A 23,830-nucleotide genomic window follows, 5' to 3' on the forward strand; every position below is an offset into this window, starting at 1 on the left:
TGACATGATTGATCCCTAAACATGATGAACATCTGTTATTTGCAGAACGATTTATGGACTGGAGAGTTAGCCGTGAAGTTTGTATTTTTGCAATTACTCATAGTTAATATACCATGATAACTGGAATTTGAACCATGTTGTTAGAAGATGGGTGTAATTTAACAAAACAGTGGTAACTGAGAGTTGTATATATCAGAACCATGCAAAGCTAGGACTACATATAGGTATAGTCATTGTTATTGAAAGCTCTGTCTGTGAGCTAGGCATTCTTTACATCCCCCCCTTCTCCCCACTCTCTGCCCTTTTCCACTCTGATGTGTGCCCTAGGAGGCCAATTTCTATAGACTGTATCAACCAAGTACCCTTCTCAATGGCTTCTAATTGGATTTGGTCTTTGGAAAGCACCAACATGAGATCAAATGGAAGGAGAAGAGAAAAGTCAAGATATTTATTTTCCTTCTCTGCTGAGCCATCTTTTGGCCATTTCTGCTGTCCTCTCCTGAAGGCCACAGCCTGCACTGAGCAGAAGGTCACAACTCCTTCCATATAGCCACAGCTTCTTCTCAGGTTCCAGTTAACTACTCTCTCTCTTTGCCCCTTCAGGTCTAGAGGTGGTTATAGCTTCCTATAGTCACTAGTTCTAGAGTACATCACCATCCCTTTCTGTTTTCTTTAAAGCTTCCCAAACCTTTGTTTATGAGCACTTCACAAAACTGTCTTCAAGCATATCACTCCTGAGTGTGCCATGTGTTTTCCACCAGGACCCTAACCTAGATCCCATGTCACACTGTTTACGGAAAATGATATGTACATATCCAAATATGTGTGTGTACTCAGAGAGGTCTGAAAGGATATAAACAGCAATGTCATTTTTAACCCTATGCTTTTTTTCCTATGTGCTTTTTTTTTTTTTTTTTTAAGATTTTATTTATTTATTTGCCAGAAAAAGAGGGAGCCAGAGAGCACAAGTGGACGGGGGCGGGTGGCAAAGGGAAAAGGAGAAACAGGCTTCCCGCTGAGCAGGGAGCCCAATGTGGGACTCGATCCCAGGACCCTGGGATCATGACCTGAGCCAAAGGCAGATGCTTAACCAACTGAGCCACCCAGGCAACCCTCATATGTGCTTTTAAAAAATAAGTAGATGACATATACTGATGGATTATTTCAGCTTCAAAATAGTTCATCCATTTTTCTAACTTAGTCAAATCTTTACAGAAATCATTTTCAAATTAACTACAGGCATACCTTGGAGATACTGCAAATCAATTCCAGACCACCACAATAAAGTGAATATCTCAATAAAACAAGTCAAATGAGATTTTTTGGTTTCTCAGTGCATATAAAAGTTATGTTTACACTATATTGTAGTCTGTTAAGTATGCAATATGTCAAAAAAAAAAAAAAAAAAACAATGTGCATCCCTTAATTTAAAAGTACATTGTGCTAGAGCCCTGGGTGGCACAGTTGGTTAAGTGTCCAACTCGGTTTCAGCTCAGGTCATGATCTCGGCATTGCAACATCAAGTCCTGCCTCAGGCTTCGAATTCAGCAAAGAGTCTGCTAAAGTTTCTCTCTCCCTCTGCCCCTCCCTGCTTTCTCTCTCTCTCTCTCTCTCTCTTTAAAATAAATAAATAAATATTTTTAAAAAATAAAAATAAACAAAAGTACTTTATTATTAAAGAATGCTAACCATCTTCAGCCAGTCATAATCTTTTTGCTGGTAGAGGGTCTTGTCTCAATGTTGACAGCTCCTGACTGATCACAATGGTGGTTGCTACAGGTTGGGGTGGCTGTGGCAATTTCCTAAAATAAAACCATAACAAAACTTGCTGCATCAAGTTTTGACATTGACTCCTTCATGAACAATTTCTCTGTAGCATATGACACTGTTTGATAGCATTTTACCCACAATTGAACTTCTTTCAAAATTGGAGTCAATCCTCTCAAACCCTGCCACTGCTTGATCAACTAAATTAATGTGATATTCTAAATCCTTTGTTGTCATTTAAACAACCTTCACAGCATCTTCACTAGACATAGATTCCATCTCAAGAAACCACTTTCCTTGCTCATCTATAAGAAGGAACTCCTCACCCATTAAATTTTTATCATAAGGTAGAAGCAATAATGCAGCTGATGACATAACATTTTTCCCCATCAGATTAACCGTGTTGATCCAGCTGAACCATTAGCCAGTGTTTTATCTGATGCATTGGAAAGGAAAAAAAAAAAGAGAGAAAGAACAGCAATTCAGCCACCTTCAGGTTCCATTTCTAATTCTAGTTCTTGCTGTTTCCTCCAGTGAAGTTTGAACTTCTCAAAGTCATCCATGAAGGTTGGAATAAACTTCCTCCAAACTCTTGTTCATGATGATATTTTGACCCCTTCCCATGAATCATGAATGTTCTAATGGCATCTGGAATGGTGAATCCTTTTTAGAAGGTTTTCAATTGTCTTTGCCCAGATCCATCAGGGGAATCACTATCTATGGCAGCTGTAGCCTTATGAAAGGTATTTCTTAAGTAATAAGACTTGAAAGTCAAAATTACTCCTTGACCCATGGCTATGGAATGGATGTTATGTTAGCAGGCATGAAAACATTCATCTCTTTGCACATCTCTATCAGAGCTCTTGGGTGACAAGCAGCATTGTCAATAAGCAGTAATATTTTTATAGGAATCCTTTATTCTGAGCAGTTGGTCTGAGCAGTGGGCTTACAATAGTCAGTAAACCATGTTGTAAATAGATGTGCTGTCTTCAGGCTTTGTTGTTTATAGACCACATACAGAATAGGTTGAACATAATTTGTAAGGGCTCTAGGATGTTCAGAATGGCAAATGAGCATTGGCTTTCACTTCAAGTCACCAGGGGCATTAGCCCCTAAGAAGAGAGTCAGCCCGTGCTTTGAAGATTTGGAGCCAGGCATTGACTTCTCTCTAGCTATGAAAGTACTGGAGGCATCTTCTCTCAACAGAAGGCTGTTTTGTCTACATTGAAAATCTGTTTATTATCATCAATTTCAGTAGTCATCTTAGCTTGATGTTCTGCATAACTTGCTGCAGCTTCTACATCAGTACTTGCTGCTTCACCTTGCACTTTTATGTTAAAGAGATGGCTTCTTGCCTTACACATCATGAACCGACCTCTGCTAGCTTCCAGCTTTTCTTCTGCAGCTTCCTTACCTCTCTCAGAATTGAAGAGGGCTAAAGCCCTGCCCTGGTTTAAGCTTTGGATAAGGAAATGTTGTGATTGCTTTGATCTATCGAGACCACAAAACTTTATCCATATCAGCAATAAGGCTGTTCCACTTTCTTATCATTTAGGTGTTCACTGGAGTAGCACTTTTAATATCCTTCAAGAACTTTTCCTTCACATTTACAACTTGACTAGCTGTTTGGCACAAGAGGCCTAGCTTTCAGCCTGTCTCAGCTTTCAACATGCCTTCCTCACTAAGCGTAATCATTTCTAGTGTTTGCTTTAAACACTGTGCTGCATTCATGATTGTGGATTAAAGAGATTTCCTCCATACATTTTTATGGTTGCCCCACTTTTTATAAGACATTCAGAAAGTGTAATAATAATAATAATAATAATATCCTAGTTTCTTTTTACTTTCCAAGTCTAGAACACATGGAACTAATAACTCTTAACAGACTACTTCACAGAATACTGCTCTGACCCATCTATGTGGAATGCTCTCAGGTATGAGTAGTGCCTAGAACAGGAGAGGGCTCTACACCAGGTCCAGGCTGTGGTTCAAGCAGCAGAACCTGTGGTTCTAATTGTATCACTGGTGGAAAAGATACCATGTGGAGTTTATAGGCAGCCTCAAGAGGAGAATCACAACATAGTCCCCACAGGTTCTGGAGCAATGCTATGCCATCTGCAGCAGAAAACTATACACCATTCAGTAAACAGCCCCTGGCTTGCTACAGGGCCCTGGTGGAGATAGAGCACCTGATTATAGGACATCAAGTGACCATGTGGCCAGACCTTCCCATTACATGCTGGCTTCTATCAGATCCACCAAATTATAAGGGTCAATAGCAATCCATCATAAGATAGTGGGTTGTACATCTGGGACTGGACTTGAATAGAAAAAGGCCCAAGTAAGTTAGATGATCAGGACTCTCAGGGTCCCTTGTCATCACTACTGGTGCTTCATTGCTCCTCAGCTCAAACTTATGACCTTGTATGGGACAGAGGGGGAAAGGACCTGTTGGCAGAGGAAGAAAAGGGCCATATTTGGTTCAGGATTGGGCTGACTTTGCAAGTAACTGCTGTTGAACACTACTACCCTTGAGTGGTAACTCAAGGGTGGACTTGAAAGATTTTAAATCCTTCCAGTGGACAGTGCCTCTGGCTATCTGTTTCGCATAGAAAGAGAAGTGGCCCTAGGTAAGACTATACATTCATTTGTGGGCAAATGAAATGGCTACGCTGATTAGTCAGAGGCAGGGAAAGAGAAAGTTTGGAAATTGGGAATAAGGAGGCTTATAAAAAAGACATATACGGGGCACCTGGGTGGCTCAGTCATTAAGAATCTGCCTTCGGCTCAGGCGTGATCCCAGGGTCCTAGGATCGAGTCCCACATCGGGCTCCCTGCTCGGCAGGAAGCCTGCTTCTCCCTCTCCCACTCCCCCTGCTGTGTTCCCTCTCTCACTGTCTCTGTCAAATAAATAAATAAAATCTTTGAAAAAAAAAAAAGACATATGCACAAAATGTGAAGATCTTAGCATCACATGTTAATGCCCCCCAGAGAAGAAGCACCACGGAGGAGGCACTGGTGGACAGAGTGACTGGGCCAGCTGATGTCAGCCACTGCAAGGCTGGCACAATAGGCTCTTGAAAGAGTAGCCCAGTGGCAGAGATAGTGGATATGGACCCAGTATGAGTTTCCACACACCAAAGCTGATCTAATTATTCTCACTGCTAAATGTCCTATCTATTAGTGACAGAAATCAGTGCTGAGCCCCAGTATGGCACCATCTCTTGAGGAAACCAACCCTTCACTTTTTAGCAAGTTGATTACATTGGACCCTTCCACCCTAGAAAGGGCGGCCATTCCCCTTGACTTGACTCAACACATACTTAAGGTATGGGTTTTTCTTTCCTTTCCACAAAGTCTCATCTAGTAACAATATCCAGCAGCTTACAAATTTTGATCTAGCAACATGGAATCCCACACGACAACTCATACTAAGAGTCCCACTTTATAGCAAAACAGTAGGCACAATACCATGGGATCTACTGATTGGGGAGTCTAGCACCTTGTTAAAAATCTATGTGTGAGGGCGCCCGCGTGGCTCAGTTGGTTAAGCGACTGCCTTCGGCTCAGGTCATGATCCTGGAGTCCCGGGATCAAGTCCCGCATCGGGCTCCCTGCTCAGCAGGGAGTCTGCTTCTCCCTCTGACCCTCCTCCCTCTCGAGCTCTCTCTCATTCTCTCTCTCGCAAATAAATAAAATCTTAAAAAAAAAAAATTCATCAAAAAAAAAAAATCTATGTGTGATTTTTTAGGCCTGGCCATAGGTGCTTACAAAGGCCTTACCTGGCAGGGCTCATAGGGGAAAGGTGCCCTGGCAGTCTGGTGCACAGCCAATGCATCACAATCTCTGAAGGGAGATGCAATCAAGGATTCAGACCCTTTGGCTGGTCACACTCCTCACATATTTATATTCCTAACCTTCATTCTTGGGTTTTTCTATCTGAAGTCTTGGGCAGAAGTGTTCTACAGGTCTGCTGAGACCTCCTTAGAGAAGAGAAGAGGGGGATGCACCCTGCAGGTGCATCTCCACTAGGGCAAATTTGTCTGAGAATCAGCACGACAGGCCCCTCCCCGAGAAGACCAGCACAAACCCCTTGCATGCACCAAGTCTATTGATCATAGAGTGCTGCAAGGCTTCAGCTCTAGGGGAAATAGGATCTAGCTTCCGTTTTATTTTATTTTATTATTTTTGGATCTGGCTTCTTTTCTTTTTTAAAAATATTGTATTTATTTATTTGACACAGAGAGAGAGAGAGCACAAGCAGGGGGAACAGCAGAGGGAGAGGGAGAAGGGGGCTCTCCACTAAGCAGGGATCCCAATGCAGGGCTTGATTCCAGGACCCCGGGATCATGACCTGAGCCAAAGGCAGATACTTAACCAACTGAGGCACCCAGGTGCCCCAATTCTTTTTAAGATTTTATTTATTTACTTATTTTAGCGAGAGAGGGAGAGAGAGAGCGAGCACACCAATGCAGGGAGGGGCAGAAGGAGAGGGAGAGAATCTCAAGCAGACTCCACGCTGAACTCAGAGCCCGACACATGACCCCAAGACCATGAACTGAGCCGAAATCAGGAGTTGGATGCTCAACCAATGGAGCCACCCAGGCGCCCCGGTGAATAATTCTTTTAATGTATTATTGGATTTGATTTGCTAGTATCTTGTTGAGAATTTTTGCATTCATGTTCATCAAGGGTATTGGCTCATAATTCTCCTTTTTAGTGGGGTCTTTGTCTGGTTTTGGAATCAAGATAATGATGGCCTCATAGAAGGAGTTTGGAAGTTTTCCTTCCATTTCTATTTTTTGAAACAATTGGAGAAGGGACGCCTGGGTGGCTCAGTTGTTAAGCGTCTGACTTTGGCTCAGGTCATGATCCCAGGGTCTTGGGATCGGGCCCCGCATCGGGCTCCCTTCTCATCAGGGGAGTCTGCTTCTCCCTCTGCCTCTGCTCCTGTGCTCTCTCTTGCTCACTCACTCTCTCTCAAATAAATAAAATCTTTAAAAAAAAAAGAGAGAGAGAGAGAATTGGAGAAAAATAGGTATTAACTCTTCTTTAAATGTTTAAATGTCTGGTAGAATTCCCTGGGAAGCCATCTGGCCCTGGACTTTTGCTTATTGGGAGATTTTTGATTACTGATTCAATTTCTTGGCTGGTTATGGGTCTGTTCAAATTTCTTATTTCTTCCTTTTCAGCTTTGGTAGTCTGTATGTTTCTAGGAATTTGTCCATTTCTTTCAGATTGCCCAGTTTGTTGGCCTAGGATTTTTTTTTTTATGTTTTTTATTTATTTATTCATGAGAGTCAGAGAGAGAGAGAGAGAGGCAGAGGCAGAGGGAGAAGCAGGCTCCCCGCCTAGCAGGGAGCCCGACGCGGGACGCGATCCCAGGACCCCGGGATCATGACCCGAGCTGAAGGCAGACGCTTAACCATCTGAGCCACCCAGGCGCCCCTGGCCTAGGATTTTTCATAATAGTCTCTTATAATTATTTGTTCAGTGGTGTTGGTTGTGATCTCTCCTCTTTCATTCGTGATTTTTATTTGGGTCCTTTCTCTTTTCTTTTTGATAAATCTGGCTAAAGGTTTATCAATTTTATTAATTCTTTCAAAGAACCAGCTCTTAGTTTTACTTGTTCTACTGGGTTTTTGTTATTGTTGTTGTTGTTTCTGAATCATTTATTTCTGCTCTAATCTTCATTATTTTCCTTCTTCTGCTGGCTTTAGGCTTTATTTATTGTTAGTTTTCTAAGTCATTTAGGTGTAGGGTTAGGTTATGTATTTGAGACTTTTCTTGCTTGTTGGGTATGCCTGTATTGCCATACACTTCCTTCTTAGGACTGCCCTTTCTGCATCCCAAAGGTTTTGGACTGTTGTGTTTTCATTTTCATTTGCTTCCATGGATTTTTAATTTCTTTTTTATTTTACTGGTTAACCTATTCATTCTTTAGTAGGATGTTCTTTAAATTCTGTGTATTTGTGGTCTTTCCAAGTTTTCTCTTGTGGTTGACTTCAAGTTTCATAGCATTGGGGTCTGAAAATATGCATAGTATGACCTCAATTTTTTTGTACTTGTTGAGGGCTGATTTGTGACCTAGTATGGGATGTATTCTGGAGAACGCTCCGTGTGCACTCAAAGAGAATGTGTATTCTGCTGCTTTAGGATAAAATGTTCTGAATATATCTGTTAAGTCCATCTGGTGCAATATGTCATTCAAAGCCATTGTTTCCTTGTTGATTTTCTGCTTAGATGATCTGTTCATTGCTGTAAGTTGGGTGTTAAAATCTACTATTATTGTATTATTATCAATGAGTTTCTTTATGTTTATTATTAATTGATTTATATATTTGGTGCTCCCAAGTTGGGGGCATAAATATTTACAACTGTAAGCTCTTGATAGATAGACCCCTTAATTATGATATAATGTAACTCTTGTTACAGTCTTTTGTTTAAAATTTAATTTGTCTGATATAAGTATGGCTACTCCAACTTTCTTTTGATATCCATTAGCATGACAGATGGTTCTCCACCCCCTCACTTTCTTTTTTTTTTTTTAAGATTTTATTTATTTATTTGACAGAGAGAAAGAGAAAGAACAAGCACAAGTAGGAGAAGCAGCAGACAGAGGGAGAGGCAGGCTCCCTGCTGAGCAAGGAGCCTGATGTGGGGCTTGATCCCAGGACCCTGGGATCATGACCTGAGCCGAAGCAGCAACTTAACAACTGAGCCACCCAGGCACCCATCCATTCCCTCACTTTCAATCTGCAGTTGTCTTTAGGTCTAAAATGAGTCTCTTGTAGGCAGCATGTAGATGGGTCTTGTTTTGGTTTGGTTTGGTTTGGTTTTTATCCATTCTGACACCCAGTGTCAGATTGGAGTATTTAGTCCATTTACATTCAGAGTGATTATTGATAGATATAAATTTAGTGCCATTGTGTTACCTGTAAAGTTGGTGTTTCTGGTGATGTTCTCCAGTCCTTTCTAGTCTTTGTTGCTTTTGGTCTTTTTTTCCCCACTCAAAGAATCCCCTTTAATATTTCTTGCAAGGCTGGTTTGGTGGTCATGAACTACTTTAGGTTTTGTTTGTCTGGGAAACTCCTTATCTTTCCTTCTATTCTGAATGACAGCCTTGCTGGGTAAAGTATTCCTGGCTGCATATTTTTCCCATTCAGCATGTTGAATATATCCTGCCACTTTCTTCTGGCCTACCACATTTCTGTGGACAGATCTGCTGTGAACCTGATCTATCTTCCCTTGTAGTTTAAGGACTTTTTTTCCCTTGCTGCTCTCAGGATTCTTTTCTTGTCTGTGTATTTTGTGAAATTGACTATGATATATCTTGGTGATGGCCGGCTTTTGTTGAATTTAATGGGAGTTCTCTGTGCTTCTTGGATTTCACTGTCTGTTTCCTTCCCCAGATTAGGGGAGTTTTTAGCTATAATTTGCTCAACTAAACCTTCTGCCCTTTATCTCTCTCTTCGTCTTCTGGGACTCTTATGATATGAATGTTATTCATTTTAAGGAGTCACTGAGTTCCCTAAGTCTACTTTCGTGATCTAATACCTTTCTTTCCCTCTTCTTTTCAGCTTCATTATTTTCCATAATTATATCTTCTTTTTTTAAAGATTTATTTATTTATTTATTTATTTATTTATTTATTTGAGAGAAAGTGAATGAAAGAGAGAGATCAAGAGGAGGGGGGAAGGGTAGAGGGAGAAGCAGACTCCCTGCTGAGCAGGGAGCCCAATGTGGGACTCTATCCCAGGACCCCGGGATCATGACCTGAGACAAAGGCAGATGCTTACCTGACTGAGCCACCCAGGCACCCCATAATTGTATATTCTATATCACTGATTGATTCCTCTGATTTGTCCATCCTCATTTTTATGGCATCCATTTGGGTTTGCATCTCAGTTCTATCATTTTCACTCTCAGCTGACTAGATTTTGGTTCTTTTGTCTATGCAGTTAGGGATTCTCTAGTGTATTCTATGCTTTTTTCAAGCCCAGCTAGTATGTTTATAATTGTTGTTTTAAATTCTAGTTCAGACATCTTACTTATATCTGTATTGATTAAATCCCTGACTGTTACTTCTTCCTGTTCTTTCTTTTGGGGGTGAATGCCTCTGTCTTGTCATTTTTTCCAGGTGGGAAAAAAGGGGAAGCTAGATCCTAGGTGTGTTTGGTCTGCTTTTAAAAGAACCTAGATCCAGGGAACCCAGGTGGCTCAGCAGCGGGGGCGTGCTTCTCTCTCTCCCTCTGCCTGCTACTCCCCCTGCTTCTGCTCTCTCTCTCTGTCAAATAAATAAATAAAATCTTTTTTAAAAGAAAAAGAATTAATCACCACAATCAAGTGGGATTTACTCCTGGGCTGCAGGGGCGGTTCAATATTCACAAATCAATCAACATGATACACATTTTAATAAAAGAAAGAATAAGAACTATATGATCTCAACAGATGCAGAAAAAGCATTTAACAAAATGCAGCATCCATTCTTGATAAAAACCCTCAACAAAGTAGGTATAGATGGAACATACCTCAACATCATAAAGGCCATATATGAAAGACCCACAGCTACTACCATCCTCAATGGGGAAAAACTGAGAGCCTTTCCCCTGTGTTCAGGAACAAGACAGGGATGTCCACTCTCACCATTAATATTTAACATAGTACTGGAAGTCTTAGCCTCATCAATGAGACAACAACAACAACAAAAAATAAAAGGCATCCAAATCAGCAAGGAAGAAGTCAAGCTTTCACTATTTGCTGACAACATGATACTCTATATAGAAAACCCAAAGGACTCCACCAAAAAATTGCTAGAACTAATACATGAATTCAGGAAAGTCTCAGGATATAAAATCAACATCTGTTGCATTTCTATACACAAATAACAAAGCAGCAGAAAAAGAAATCAAGGAATCGATCTCATTTACAATTACACCAAAAACGGTAAGCTATCTAGGAATTAACCTAACTAAAGAGGTAAAAGGTCTGTACTCTGAAAACTACAGAACACTTATGAAAGAAATTGAAGAGGACACAAGAAGTGGAAAAACATTCCATGCTCATGAATTGGAAGAACAAATATTGTTAAAATGTCTATACTACCCAAAGAAATCTACACATTTAATGCAATCCCTACCAAAATACCACCAGCATTTTTCACAGAGCTAGAAGAAACACTCCTAAAATTTGTGTGGAACCACAAAAGACCCCAAATAATCAAAACAATACTGAAAAAGGAAAGCAAAGCTGGAGGCATCACAATTCTGAACTTCGAGCTATACTGCAAAGCTGTAGTCATGAAGACTGTATGGTACTGGCACAAAAAAAGACACATAGATCAATGGAGCAGAACAGAGAACCCAGAAATGGACCCACAACTATATGGTCAACTAATCTTCAACAAAGCAGGAAAGAATATCCAATGGAAAAAAGACAGTCTCTTCAACAAATGGTGTTGGAAAAACTGATCAGCAACATGCAGAAGAATGAAACTGGACCACTTTTTTACACCATACACAAAAATAAATTGAAAATGGATAAAAGACCTAAATGTGAGACAGGAAACCATCAAAATCCTACAGGAGAACACAGGCAGCCTCAGCCTTAGCAAATTCTTACTATACACATCTCTGGAGGCAAGGAAAACAAAAGCAAAAATGAACTATTGGGGCTTCATCAAGATTAAAAACTTCTGCACAGTGAAGGAAACAATCAACAAAATGAAAAGACAGCCTCCAGAATGGGATAAGATATTTGCGAACAACATACCCAATAAAGGGTTAGTATCCAAAATTTGTACAGAACTTATCAAACTCAACACCCAAAGAACAAATGATCCAGTTAAGAAATGGGCAGAAACCATGAATAGACACTTTTACAAAGAAGACATCCAGATGGCTAACAGACACTTGAAAAGATGCTCAACATCATTCATCATCAGGGAAATACAAATCAAAACCATGAGTTACCACCTCACACTTGTCAGAATGGCTAAAATGAACAACACAGGAAACAACAGATGTTGGCAAGGATGTGGAGAAAGGGGAACCCTCTTGCACTGTTGGTGGGAATGCAAACTGGTGCAGCCACTCTGGAAAACAGTATGGGGGTTCCTCAAAAAGTTAAAAATAGAACTACCTTATGACCCAGCAATTGCACCACTAAGTATTTACCCAAAGGATACAAAAATACAGATTCGAAGGGGTACATGTACCCCAATATTGATAGCAGCATTATCAACAATAGCCAAACTATACAAAGAGCCCAAATGTCCACTGACTGATAAATGGATAAAGAAGATGTGGTATAGGGGCGCCTGGGTGGCCCAGTTGGTTAAGCGACTGCCTTCGGCTCGGGTCATGATCCCAGGGTCCTGGGATCTAGCCCCGCATTAGGCTCCCTGCTCGGCGGGAAGCCTGCTTCTCCCTCTCGGACTCCCCCTGCTGGTGTTCTCTCTCTCTGTGTCATTTAAATAAATAAATAAAATCTTTAAAAAAAAAAAGATGTGATATATATATATATACACACATACACACACATATACATATATATATAATAGAATATTACTCAGCCATCAAAAAGAATGAAATCTTGGGGCACCTGGGTGGCTCAGGTGGTTAAGCGTCTGCCTTCAGCTCAGGTCATGATCCCGGGGTCCTGGGATTGAGTCCCACATTGGGCTCCCTGCTCAGTGGGGAGTCAGCTTCTCCCTCTACTCCTCCCCCCTGCTTGTGATCTTGCTCTCTCTCAAATAAATAAATAAAATCTTAAAAAAAATAAAATACTTAAGAAAAAGAATGAAATCTTGCCATTTGCAATGACATGGATGGAGCTAGGGTATATTATGCTAAGAGAAATAAGTCAGCCAGAGAAAGACAAATACCATATGTGGAATTTCAGAAACAAAACAGGTGAACATATGAGAAGGGGGAAAAGAGAGAGGGGGAAACAAACCAAACCATAAGAGACCCAATAACAGAGAACAAACTGAGAGTTGATGGAGGGAGGTGGGTGGGGGATGGGCTAGATGGGGGATGGATATTAAGGAGGGTACTTTTATGAGGAGCACTGGGTGTTGTATGTAAGTGATGAACCACTGAATTCTACTCCTGAAACTAATATTGCACTGTATGTTAACTAACTAGAATGTAAATAAAAGTTTGGGGAAAAAAAGAAAGGAAGAGAGGAGGGGGAAACCTTGAAGACGCTTTTTCCCACACTAACTCAGTACTTTCCCCTTCATTCTAGCCTCCACCTCAGTGTCCATAAAACTACCATAGCTTTTTTTTTAGAATCTATTTATTTATTTGAGAGAAAGCACATGAGTGGGGGGGGAAGGGGCAAAGGGAGAGGGAGAGAGAGAATCCTCAAGCAGACTCCCCACCTAGTGCAGAGCCCAACTTGGGGCTGGATCCCAGGACCCTGAGATCATGACCTGAGCTGAAATCAAGAGTCAGCCGCCCAATCGACTGGGCACCCCTACCATTGCCTTTTGTTCAAGGTTACCTCAATAATGAGATGACCCCACCTCTGCCCTGATCCACCTGACCCTCCACCACTCATCAGTCCATGGGGGAAAGTGCAACAGAGAAGATTTTGCTTTCTCTGCTTTCAGCATCTTGCTCAATATCATAGTGGTAAGGGATTTATGGCTTTCACTTTGGGCTTCTTGCTTGAATCAACTATTCAGACACTTGACAGCTCAGCTCTTTCTCAACTCATTTGAGTTTCCAACACTGATTCTATTACATTCTGCACCACCCAGAAGCTTGAAGCCTTCTAGAATGATAGAGGAGCCTTCTGAAGCCTTGACCAAGGTGCCAGTATGGAGATACTGTGCAGGAGGGGGCACCACCTCCAGGACATGGTATGTATATACCTTGAATCAACAACCACTGTAAGATGCATGGTGCCCATCAGATGGAATGTAAGCGTCCAGGATACAAGAGTTGGAAGGAGTGGCCCTGCTCATCATCTCTTCCAGTAATCCCCTTGGGGAAATTTGTGCCCTTCTCCACAGCTTGAGACCCAGGATCCAGAGGTCCTGGCTCCAGGACAGTAACATCTCTACCAGGAGACACAGTAGAGCCCCATAAACCTGAAACCACAGCCTGCTGCTCTGCCATTTTAGGCTCCTCATGCCAAAAACTAGGAGGCAAGGAAGAGTCACAATATGGCAGGTTTAACTGACCTTATTAGCAGTAGCTGTTACGCGTTGGGGGGAGGGGAAATGTCTGACACCAGATAATCCAGTAGGGCTTCTCCTCATATGACCATCACCAGATTCAGCCATGGCCTGAAAAAGGTATGGTACCCTTGTATAAGCCATGGTGGAACAAAGAGATCCAGGCTTAGTGCAATACACTGAACTGTATTTATTGAAAGCTGGTAAGGTGTCTTAGGAAATGATTAGAATATATGTAAAAACTAAATGTGGTCTCATTTTTCCATCTTAAATTGGCAAGGAAGAACAAACTTGCAGTGGTACTACTATAATGCTGTACAGAGTGCACAAGTTTTCTAGAGGTCAGTGTGGTAACATATATCAAGAGTATTAAAATGTTTTCCCCTTTGACTCATTAATTCCTCATCAAAAAATTATCTAAAGATTTAAACTGGGGCGCCTGGGCGGCTCAGTCAGTTAAGCGGCTGTCTTCAGCTCGGGTCATGATCTCAGGGTCCTGGGATCGAGCTCCATGTCGGGCTCCCTACTCAGCAGGAGTCTGTGTCTTCCTCTCCCTCTACCCCACCTCCAACCCTCCCCCTGCTTATGCTCTCTCTCTCTCAAATAAATAAAAATTCTTTAAAATAAAAATAAATATTTAATTAAATTTGTAAAAATATACTACCTGGATGGACTTCCCAGTAATCTAGACATCCATTAAAATAATACTGAAATATATTTACCAACTGAAAAGATGTTCGTTATATATTGTTGACTTCTAAAAGGAAAAAAAAAAAAAACCCAGCTCACATAATAGTGTGTTTCACAAGGAAGGAGGTACAGCACCAAAATGTTAACAAGTAATATTTCTGTGTGATACAACTTGAGATGGTTTTTATTATCTTTTTGTTTATCTGTGTCTCTGCTCTTCTTCTGTTAATGTATATTACCTGCAGTTGTTAAAATTATAATTTACTATAAAATAAGGAATCGATGATTATCTCATTTTACAGAAAACACACTAATTAGAATCCTCCATTTCTACTTTCCTCTTGTGTATCACTTTATACTTTACATATTATGTATACTGGCATATTTCTGCAATTTGCTTCCACCTTTAGGTAAGTTTCTAAGGCCCTACCTTTTTTTTTTTTTTTTTAAGATTTTATTTATTTGAGAGAGAGAGAGAGCGCGAGCAGGGTGGGGGGCAGTGGGGAAGGACAGAGGCAGAGGGAGAAGCAGGCTCCCCGCTGAGCAGGGAGCCCTACTCGGGGCTCAAGCCCAGGACCCCGAGAGCATGACCTGAGCCGAAGGCAGACACCCAACCGACTGAGCCACCCAGGCGCCCCTCTCAGCCATATATACAAAAACGGCTGCCCACTGCAAGATACATCAGCACTTTGATGAGTGAATAACAGAATACACACACCAAGCTGTAGCACAGAAGGGACTAGTAGCTGCACAAAGCACTAGAGCCCTTTGTCCTGTTAATTAAAATATAACGCAAAACCCACAGAGACCACACCCTTGGATATTTCAGTTGCAGTCATGCTGGGAATCAGACTAGCCATCCTGTTGCCTCCCACATACCCTGTAACCCGATGCTTTCTAGAGAGCTGCTATGGGTTGTACAATCCTCTCTCTAACTGCTGAGAAGAGCTTGGGCTCTTTTTGGTTTTGTGTTTGTGTTTTTGTTTCGTTTATTTACTTCAGAATAACTTGTTGGGCTTGCAGCTCAGATCAGAAAATGTTTCATTTGGTTCCATCTGAACTGCTTGGAAGTGCATCTTTTTCTGAGTTGCCTGTCAACCACCAGTCCCCTAGGCCTAGGATGATCTCCTGGAGCTGATGAAAAATGGGTGATTAACCCATGACACTCACACAGCCTGCCACAACTGCACATGAACTATATGAATCTCTTTGTCTTTGAAGAATGGGGTGTGAAATTTTCTTTTTCAATTTCAAGTCAAGGAGATCGGTTTTATCTCTTTGTGAAACACTGGGTAATTATTGGTAGAGAGAGGAATGAATTATATCAAAGTCTTCAGTATGGTCCAGTGTGCCTGGCTCCCTAGAATGTAAGCTCCATGACAGGCAGGGACTTTTGTCTGCTCACTATGGTATCACTAGTTTCTATCTTAGTACTGGCATATAGTAGGTACTCATTAAATATTTGTTGCATGGGGGCACCTGGGTGGCTCAGCTGGTGAAGCGACTGCCTTTGGCTCAGGTCATGGAGTCCCAGGATCCTGGGGTCCCAGGATCGAGTCCCGCATTGGGCTCCCTGCTCAGTGGGGAGTCTGCTTCTTCCTCTGACCCTACCCCCTCTCGTGCACTCTCTCTCTCACTCTCTCAGATAAATAAAATCTTTAAAAAAATAAAATAAAATAAATATTTGTTGCATGATTGAATAAATAAATGAATGGAACAAAGTACGGGGATTGCTGAAATTTTAGGGGCACCAGGTAGCTTCTATTGCCCAAATAATCTTTTTCCATCAGAAGACCACAGCCTGTAATTCTAAGGTCAGAACTGAATCCATTTGCCTTAAGGTTCTTATTACACTTAAAATGAAAATGCCCTTGGGGCACAAGGGTGGCTCAGTCGGTTAATCATCCAACTCATTATTTCGGCTCAGGTCATGATCTCATGGGGCATGGGTTCCCACTCAGCAGAGAGTCTGCTTGAGATTCTCTCTCTCCCTCTCTCTCTGCCCCCCCCCACTTGTGCACACTTTCTCTCTCAAATAAATAAGTAATCTTTTTAAAAAAATGAAAATGCCCTGTGCATTGTTAAGAAAATAAATTGGTGGGCACCTGGGTGGCTCAGTTGGTTAAGCAACTGCCTTCGGCTCAGGTCATGATCCCGGGGTCCTGGGATCGAGTCCCACGTCGGGCTCCCAGCTCGGCGGGGAGCCTGCTTCTCCCTCTGACCCTCTCCCCTCTCATGCTGTTTCTCTCTCGCTCACTCTCTAATAAATAAATAAATAAAATCTTTAAAAAAGAAAAAAAATAAACTGGTACAACTTTATTGAAAAATAACTTGGCAGTTTATGAAAATGTAGAATGTCCATTCCCTCTCACCTAGGGCCTGCCCTTCCAAGAATTTATCCTCAAGAAATACACACACATACAAAGATGTTTAATGCAGGCGCCTGGGTGGCTCAGTTGGTTAAGCAACTGCCTTCGGCTCAGGTCATGATCCTGGAGTCCCAGGATTGAGTCCCGCATCAGGCTCCCTGCTCAGCAGGGAGTCTGCTTCTCCCTCTGACCCTCCACCCTCTCATGCTCTCTCTCTATCATTCTCTCTCTCAATAAATAAATAAAAATCTTAAAAAAAAAAAAACAAAGATGTTTAATGCACTGTTGTTTCTAATGGGGAATAAGGGAAGGAAAAGAGGGAAAAAACCCTAACCTAATCTAAATAGCCATTGGTAGGGGATGCGTTAAGGGTAAAAAATTTAACCACTGACTCTCCTCTTCCATTGATCAAAGATTCTCTTAGGGCCTTCACTTCATTTCTCCTCCACAGTGCTTCTGAGAGGCATGAGCCAGTTCCTCAGTGCTGACAACAGGGAAACCTGGGAGGCACAGGGGTAAGGAGATGCAATCAAGTGGCTCAGAGCCCACATGGAACTGGAATGAGAGACAGGTGAGCCTGGGAAGATCTGACCAGATGCATAAGAGCATCTGAAAAAGTGATAAAGTGGTGATATAGATAGATAGATAGGTAGATTGATAGATAGATGTATACATATACATATATATATACACACACATACATACACATATACATACATACATATATGTACACAGACATACACATATATATATGTATTTTTTAAGAATGCTCATCTTTTAAAGATACATTACATACTAGAATATTTACAAAAGAAATTATATGTCAGAAATTTGTTCCCAAATAATTTGGCATAGATCCAGCAAGATTGGACTAGATGATGGATACATGGGGGGTGCATAATTCTATTCTCTCTGCTTTTTTATATATTTGAAATTTTTCCATTATGCACACCAAAAAATTTTAAGAAAATGTGCTCTTTTTTCTTAAATGATTTTAAGTCTTCCCAAGTTCCCAGTTTTAATCACTCAATGAAAATGTCTGGCATCAAGCCAAAAGATAACAACCTGAAATGAAAACCAACCAAATTAAGGCAGAAAACTGCTTGTGCCAACTGGGTGATGTACTGTTTCCAGAGTTCAGAGAAAAGAGGGAGAATCATAGGCGGGGAGGTCAGAAAGCTTCACAAAACAGGTGGGACAGTAAGGAGACAGGTCTAATAGTTATGAGCACATGTCCCATGCTGATAAGGGGACTATGGATCCCTACAAATGGGAGTGCCAGCCAGATCAGCCCCACGTGGGTCCTCATAGCAGTCTTCAGGGGAACATACTCCTGGAATATTGGCATTTAATCTTGGCCTCCTCAAAACTCCAGTAGTTTCTCCCAGGCATACATCCTACACATTCTCGGTCTCTGCTCCCAGGTGGCAGTGATGTTTATGATGCCCTTCCTAACGTCCGTCTTCCACCAACCTCCAACTGCTAGTCCTAAATACAGCTGAGGTGCAGAATACACCCACGTCAGCAGATGAGGTATGCAGTTTTGCAGTGTGGTGGGCTAATGAACCTTTACTGGTACAGAGAGTTACAGTGGCTCTCTTTGGCTGAGCACACGTAAGCACACTCAAAGCAAGGTTTCACAGACACACACACACACATTACACACGTACATATGGTACACCACAATGTATTTATATTATATAAATATACTTTTATGGAAAACATTTTAGACACGGAGTTATAATTAATCAGTCCTGAACAGGGTTAAATAATAGAATATGAGTATGATATATGTGCCAGGCATATTTACACATATTATGAAGCACTTTACACATATTCTCTCACTTAATTTTTATGGCAACAGCCTTGTTAGCAGATACTATTATTTTTTATTTATTTTTTTATTTTTTTAAAGATTTTATTTATTTATTTGACAGAGAAAGACACAGCGAGAGAGGGAACACAAATGGGGAGTGGGAAAGGGAGAAGCAGACTCCCTGTCGAGCAGGGAGCCCGATGTGGGACTCGATCCCGGGACTCCAGGATCATGACCTGAGCCGAAGGCAGTCGCTTAACCAACTGAGCCACCCAGGCGCCCTAGCAGATACTATTATTATCCCACAGATAAAACCCTCTTGCACAGAGAGGTTAAGTAACTTACCCAAGATCAGTTAAGTAGTGGAGTCAGGATTCCAGTCCAGAGCTCATGTACTTAACTGTTTAAGCTACAGCATTTACTCGGCATACAAAATGTCCTTCCTGATGTGACTGGATTCTGGTGCAAAGTTCTAAGTGAGTACTCCTTCATTGCCCACACCTGTGTAGAGCAAAACATCTCCCCCATATTTGCCTTTTGGGGAGGAGAAGTGGGATTAGCTAAGGCCAAGATCCTTGGAGAGAGATGGGCTATTTGCAGGGAAGCGGCTAGCCCATCTGGTGGCTCTGTGCAATCCGGAACAAAGTTCTCCTTCCTCCCTGGTGAAAGGCTGGAGTCGGACTGGATTCCAGCAGCCCCGGGCCTTGCCTACCATAGGTGGTGACCCTGGCCATCAGAGTGGAAGAGGGAATAGCGGGAAGCCTCCATAGAGTATGCCACACATCTCATCACAAAAGTTGGGGGCCACGTAGTCCCCCCTCTTCTCCTGGGTTGCCAAGGGGAGGGAGTAACCGCTGACTTGGCTGGCTCTCTCTCCCTGCACTCCTGCTCCAACAGCTAATGGTTTCAAAAGCACCAAAGCTTGGGTCAAGGGTCTCTCAACCCAGGGCAGAGCAGAGCAGATCCCTCACAATCCACTCTGTCATTGCAGACTGACTTGGTAAAGCGTGGCTGCCTGTCAGTCTGCTTCCTGGCCTCCCTTCACCCCCCTGCAATCTGACTTCCACCCCTTCCATGTCCCTGAAACTCCTTCTACCATGTTCAGTTGCTGTCCTCTGGGACTGCTCTGCAGCACTCTCTATTGACAAGAATTGTTTCTGGAATCTCCTCTTTTGACTTTTGAGATTCTCCTCCTATTTCTCTGGCTGTTCTTTCTTAGTCTCCCCCATGGCATTTCCTCCTCAGCCTCTCCTTTACTGCTGGTCTTCTCCAGCTTTCATGCTTGGATCTGCCTTTTCTCGTTCTTCAGATGCTCCCTGGGTGACTGCATCTACTTCCAAAGCTTCTCCATCATCTCTTCTGAGGATTTCTCAACATATTTCTGCTGCCCAAATCTCTCTCTTCTAAACTGAGAATAAAAAAAAATGTTAACTTCAACACACCTCTGTTTATACATTTTTTAATGAAGTGTTTTCATTTTATAATCTTTTTAAAATATGATTCTGGAAAATGCCCACCATTTAACCCACTAAGCAAAGCCCATCCTCATTTTAAATCAGCCTAATCATACTTACCATTTGTTAGTACCCAACTTCGTTTTTCAATACAAACAGATGTATTAATACTTGTTTCAATAAATAGTCTAGGGGAGCCTGGGTGGCTCGGTTGGTTAAGCATCTGACTTTGGCTCAGGTCATGATCCCAGGGTCCTGGGATCCAGCCTTGTGTTGGGCTCCCTGCCCAGGAGGGAGTCTGCTTGTCCCTCTCCCTCTGCTGTCCTCCCGTTTGTGCTCTCTCTCTGTCTCGCATGCTCCCGCTCTCTCTCTCTCAAATAAATAAAATATTTAAAAAAAAGAGGAATAGTCTAATAACCACTGGGGGACTAAATATGGAATACAATTTATAAAGGTGATGATTAAAAACTTGAATCAATATTAAAATAACATGGGTACAATGTGATTAATGTATCCATTTTTATAACAGCTATAAAACCAAGAGTAAATCTGAATGCGGTTTCTCATTCTTTTAATTTATAATAATATAATGTAAGGCATGGTTTAAATAAATTGTGAAATGAGAAGTATGATGGAAGTTTTAAATATTTTTTCAGTAACTGTGTATGTGTATAATTCTGATATTTAGCTTTTAGGAAAAATTAAACAAGTATCATATAAAAATAGGTAAAAACTGCCATCATTCCCATTGCCCTCACCCCTACATTTGATATACATCATGATCAAATCCTACCTTCTCATCTGTAGGTAACTAAAGAGAAAAGCAAATGACTAAAAAGGCATTTCATCAAGTACTGCTAAAAACTAATTTGGTCAGTAGCTAGCATAAAATTTTCTTATCCTGTTAAATAAGAGATTGGATATATTAATATTTTATAAGTTGGGGATTGACTATACTTGGAAAAAAATACCTCATAGTATGTTTGGTAAATATCTTATTGAATATTGCACACCAGCTAAAATAAATCACATCAAAATTTAATCTGGTAGTTTTTTTGTTTGTTTTTTTTTTTGTTTTAAAGATTTTTTATTATTATTATTCATGAGAGACAGAGTGAGAGAGAAAGGCAGAGGGAGAAGCAGGCTCCCAAGGAGCAGAGAGCCCGATGCGGGACTCGATCCCAGGACCCTGAGATCATGACCTGAGCCGAAGGCAGACGCTTAACCATCTGAGCCACCCAGGCGCCCTAATCTGGTAGTTTTATTCAAAGTGAGATAAAGTGTTGGTAATCCAGGAAAATATTATAGTTTGATTTAAATTATTATAGTTTGATTTAAAAGAATCAGCATCATTAATCTGTACTGTTACAGCTGTTTGAAGGAAGGTTCCTTCCCAGCCAAAGATATGTCTCTGGAAAAATAGCCCTTTTTTTATTGAAATATAGTTGATGTACAATGTTATATTAGTTTCAAGTGTACAACATAGTGACTCAACAATTCTATACATTACTCAGTGCTCACCATAAGCACAGTCACCTTCTGTCATCATGTTATTACAATCTCATTGACTATATTCCCTATGCTGTAGTTTCATCTCCATAATTTATTTATAACTGGAAGTTTGTACCTCTTGATCCCCTTCACTGATTTCGCCCATCCCCCACCCCCTTCCCCTCTGGCAATCATCAGTTCTCTGTATTTATGATTCTGTTTCTATTTGTTCATTTGTTTTGTTTTTTAGATCCCATATGTAAGTGAAACCATATGGTATGTGTCTTTGCTTGACTTATTTCACTTAGCATAAATACTGAGTTCATTCATGTCACAAATGGCAAGATTTCATTCTTTTTTTATGACTGAGTAACATTCCAATAGTCTGTATCTTCTAGAGATTCATTCTGAAATGTCTACATATGAAATGATACACCTAGGATTTGCTTCAAAATTGTAAGGGAGTGGTAAGAACTATACTTTACTTCTGTGGTCTTCCTTCCAAAACCAGTAACTACAGTTTAATCATGAGAAAAACATCAGACAAATCCCAATTGAGGGATGTTTTGCAAAATATCTGAGCAGTATTCCTCAAAACTATCGATGTCATCAAAACCAAGGGAAGCCTAAGTAACTGTCACAGACCTGAGGAGACTAAGGAGACATGACAGTACGATGTAATGTGGTATCCTGGATGGAATCCGAGAAGAGAAAAAGGACATTAGGGGGAAACTAGCAAAACTCAAATAAAGTATGGAGTTTAGCTAATAGTACTGTGCCAAAGCTGATTCTTTAGTTGTGACAAATGTATTATAGTAAGATGTTACCAGTAGGGAAAACAGGCACAGAATATATGAGAATGGATGTACTATCTTGCACAACTTTTAGTAAATCTAAAACCATTCTAAAATAGGTTTTTTTAAAGACAATAGTAACAGTGGAGAAGGAAAAGCAGAGAAGTGTGTTGTTGGACCAGGAATGGCCACATGTTGACAGTTATTGGGGCTATATAATGGAAGTTCATTATACTATTCTGTCTATATTTGAGTATGTTTAAAATTCTCTTTATAAGAAGGTTTTATATATATATATATATATATATATATATATATATATATAGTGTTGGGGGTCCTCAGTTTTGATACTTTGCTAGGAGGGCTCACAGGACTCAGCATATAATTGTACTCCCAGCTACCATTTATTACAGCAAAAGGATAGAAAATAAAATCAGCAAAAGGATAGAAAATTAAATCAGCAAAGAGAAAAGGCACATGGAGCAGTCCAAAGGAGACCAAACACAAGCATCCCAGAGTCCTCTTCTTATGGAGTCATAGGGAATGCATTTAATTCCGCCCCAGCATCTAACCGTGACAACACACGTCACACTGTTTACCAGGGAAGCTCATTAGAGTAGCCCAGAGTTTTTACTGGGGTCTGGTCACATAGGCACCCTCTAACTAGCACATATCAAGATTCCAGACTCTTAGAACAAATTCAGCATAAACTACATTGTTTGCACAAACATTTTAGGCACAGTGAGCCATCCTTATCATTTAGGGAAAGTGTCTTATCAGTGTAGGGAACTTTTACCCATCAAGTTCCCAAGTGCCAGCCAAAGGCCAACCTTGCAAGCAGGCCTTTCTAAGAATGGCAGTCTCAGGCCTATACATACCCACAGGCATATGACTCTCTGGGACATAGCAGAGAGATGTTTCATAACCCACACCCTCCTCCTGCTATGGAAAGAATCCCCACAACCCTCACTTGGAGACCTCATGTACTATTCTGGGCCACAGGTGCATGTCTGAGAGAGGAAGGGAGGACCTGTGAGGTGTGGAGAGCTGAGAAGAGGAAATCCCAATTTTCTCAGTGAGCATAGCTCCGAATTAGCCTGAACTCTGCGCTCTTTTTCCTTGCTTTTTTCCTTCTGTGTGTGAGACTAAAGTTCGGAGAAATTGACCCTGAGGATAGAAGAGAAAGAGGAGGGCAGAAAGGAAAAATGGGAAAGAAAGATGAGAACTTTGGAGAGCAAGAGACCAAATCAGGTCAGCAAACT

The 23,830-nt window shown here is 41.2% G+C and overlaps 1 non-coding gene across 1 annotated transcript; it reads left to right on the plus strand.

Annotated features, from left to right (window-relative positions):
- Positions 1–2,122: 2,122 nt before the first annotated feature.
- Positions 2,123–2,216, plus strand: LOC118012767. Its single transcript, XR_004679828.1, has one exon. It is a non-coding gene; the product is annotated as a small nucleolar SNORD12/SNORD106 (small nucleolar RNA).
- Positions 2,217–23,830: the final 21,614 nt, after the last annotated feature.

The sequence above is a fragment of the Mirounga leonina genome, unplaced genomic scaffold, assembly GCF_011800145.1.
Source record: "Mirounga leonina isolate KUSES-001 unplaced genomic scaffold, KU_Mleo_1.0 Mir_151, whole genome shotgun sequence".
In the NCBI taxonomy this organism is placed as follows: Eukaryota; Metazoa; Chordata; class Mammalia; order Carnivora; family Phocidae; genus Mirounga; species Mirounga leonina.